This window comes from Belonocnema kinseyi, chromosome 10, assembly GCF_010883055.1.
Source record: "Belonocnema kinseyi isolate 2016_QV_RU_SX_M_011 chromosome 10, B_treatae_v1, whole genome shotgun sequence".
Lineage (NCBI taxonomy): Eukaryota > Metazoa > Arthropoda > Insecta > Hymenoptera > Cynipidae > Belonocnema > Belonocnema kinseyi.
This window is the reverse complement of record NC_046666.1, coordinates 38,829,178-38,832,235: the sequence shown is the minus strand read 5'-3', so window position 1 is coordinate 38,832,235 and position 3,058 is coordinate 38,829,178. Positions and strand designations below refer to the sequence as shown.

General features: G+C 26.4%; 1 protein-coding gene across 13 annotated transcripts in view; it reads left to right on the top strand.

Moving 5' to 3' along the window:
• Window positions 1-3,058, top strand: part of LOC117181543 (disks large 1 tumor suppressor protein) — a 1,257,521-nt gene that overhangs the window by 771,791 nt on the left and 482,672 nt on the right. The window lies entirely within an intron of this gene.

The window sequence follows — 3,058 nt, the reverse complement described above, 5'->3', positions numbered from 1 at the left end:
CATATATCTAGTCGGGAGTGGTGCTGACTGAAAACAGATGATTTGGAGCGATTCGCGCGCCATCTGTTGGTCATTCTAAGGACTTATTGAACTACCCCCGTACCTACTTTGAATTTTCTTGTATTCTTTCGAAACATTTTAGCACATTTTAAAAAATTCTAAGAAATTTTAAAACGATTTTGGAAATTTGAAGGGATCTCAAAGGATTTAAAATATTTTAAGGTATTTTAAAAGAATCAAAGAAGCCTATAATAGCTTGGAAAGATTTTTAAATATTTTGGGGTATTTTCAAATATTTTAAAGAATTTTGTATTCACAATGAATTTTTATGGATATTATCGAATTTCTTTCAATTTCTTTAAATTCCTCTACATTCACTCTGTTTTCAGTTAAATTAATGGACATTTTTGGATTCTTTACATTTTTTCTTATTCATTTGAATTCTCTTGAATTTAACTTGTATTGTTTTGCAGTATTATAAATTTATTTTAAATTCGTTATAATTCATCTGAATGATCATAAATTTCATCAAGTTCTTTCGAATTTCCTTGAATTTTTCTAAACTGATTTTAAACTTACTGAATTTAATGTATTTTATCATTTTTTCACCATCCATTTCAATTCTTTTGAATGTAACTTAAATTATTTGTAAATCCTATGAATTTGCTCCGAGTTCTTTGAAATTTACCTGGAATACTTATTAATGCCTTTGAACTCTTTTGATGTCTTTCAAATTCAACAAAACATTAATCACATTATTAGGGCACATTAGCCACTTTTTTCGAAATTGTCACTTTTTTCAGTTTGTAGGTTTAAATGAGTCATCTTTTCAAGTAAATTAGGCTGATATATCCCTGAGAATAATAAATTAAAAACTTATAATTTTGAAATAAAATTTATTTGAGTCCATTTATGAAAGATTCTATATAAAAATGTTGCAAGATGAGAATTTTTTTCTCAGAATATTAATGTCGCAGAAAATAACAAAATTATTCAAAGGAAAATCATGGCCTGTAGGGTATTCCCAATTTTTTCAAATTCTCTTTAAATTTAACCTTAAGTTTGTTTAAATCCACAAAAAAATAAATCCATTTTTTTGTTATGAAAAAAAGATATTTAGATGTGTCTCAAGCCCATTAAGTTTAAAACGTATTCCCCATAAGAAAAAAAGACGTTTTTGTAAATTTTATTCAGAATTGTTAGTATTAGGTGAACCTAGTTGAAACTCAACATTTCTCTTCACAATCATTTATAGAATACGAATAAAATATTACTTTTCAAATATCACTCCCATGAGTCTGTCTTATAGGGTTAATAATATATAAAATACTACTTTATCCTGATAATTAGCTGTTTATTTACATTTGTTAAACAATTTATTATTATTATCAGCAATTTTCACTTAGGAAAAAATTAGAAAAACGCGGTCTTAAAAAATTTCACTTATTGACTAATTTTCAAATACAGTGAGGTAATGCATCATTAATGATGATAAAAATAATTTTTGAAACAATTTATTATTGTTATTAATATTTTCTTAGAATCATGATAGAAAATTTCAGTTTTTTGAACATTTTTCCACTATTCGTCCAATTTCCAATCACATTGGTGTAAATAATTAATGAAAGTTACAAAAATTAATTGGCTAACCAATTTGTTATTCAATTTTAATAATATTCAATTTGAATGTTTGAAAGTTGCGGTTTTTTTACATTTTCAACTATTTGTCTATTTTTTATTGGGCAGAGGCTAAAAATTAATCCAGTTTAGCAAAAATAATTATAACTATCATTTATTGTTTATAACTATCCATTCTTAGAGTAATGCTAGAAAGTTTCTTTTTTTCTGAAATCTTCATTTTAGCTTTGATCTTTTAGTTCCGGAGAAATTTTTTTTATTTATATTATTATTTATTGTTTTATTTATCACATATTTTGTATATTTCATTTATATTATTAGAAAAATCATTTTTTAATAGTATTGGTTTGTTTTATGTGAATTATTTTTGCTCATTTCCCAATGTTAAAAATAATTAAAACAAAAGAGTTACCTTACACAAGAGAGAAAAAAATAAGATGGAATTATTCGGAGTAGGTGGGAGTTTTGTTTTGAATTACAACAAGAAGTTTATTACAAAGCGTAAAAGAACAATTTAGTATTGCGCATATTTTAAGGGCAGCACCCCCATCCTCGCTCTTCCCTTTAGTCTCCCTGGGGAATCTCTGGAATTCATCTTGAAAATTTAAACCATATTTCAAATATCTGTTTTATTTTAGAAAAATATATTCAGAAAAAAGAAAGAGATTGTTTAAAATATGATTTTCTTTAAGAATTTATCTAAGAGAAGATAGTTATAAGGTATAATCAAAACAAATATTTTTTTAACTTGCATTAATTATTCCTATAATAAGTAATAAGTGGAGAAAAATTTAAATTTTTCAAAAAACTGCAACTATCCAGCATTACTACAACAGAAAATAGTTATAAACATAATAAATTATTTAAACAATTATTTTTGTTAGCTTGTATCAATTAGGACATTACTCTAAGTAAAAAAGGACAAAAACATGAGCATTGCAGGAAAAACCCACAACTATCTAGCATTATAAATATTAATTATTACCTCACTAAGTGAAAAGTGAATAGAAAGTTAAAAATTTTAAAAGAAACTGCAACTCTCTAGCATTAATATAGGAGAAAATAATTATAAACAATAATAAGTTGTTAAGAAAATTATTTTTGATAAATTTAGTTAAATACTACCTCGCTCCAAATGAATAATGGACAAAAAGTTAAAACTTGCTGAAAAAAACGGCTCAAATCCCAAATGTGAGTTTTCCGTCTCTCTCCACTTCCTCTTCTACTTCGCAAAAGTAACCACCCTCTTTATCGAGTGAGTAGAGAGAAGTGATGGTGGAAATGTACCATCTGGACTTTGCGTAAATTTTTCCTCCCTGTCCAGGACTGTTCTAAATCCATTTGTTTGGTAAATGTAGGGATTGAGGAACGTTTGGGCAAAGGGGCATATATCAGTGATGATCTGGGGAAGAGGTAGTAA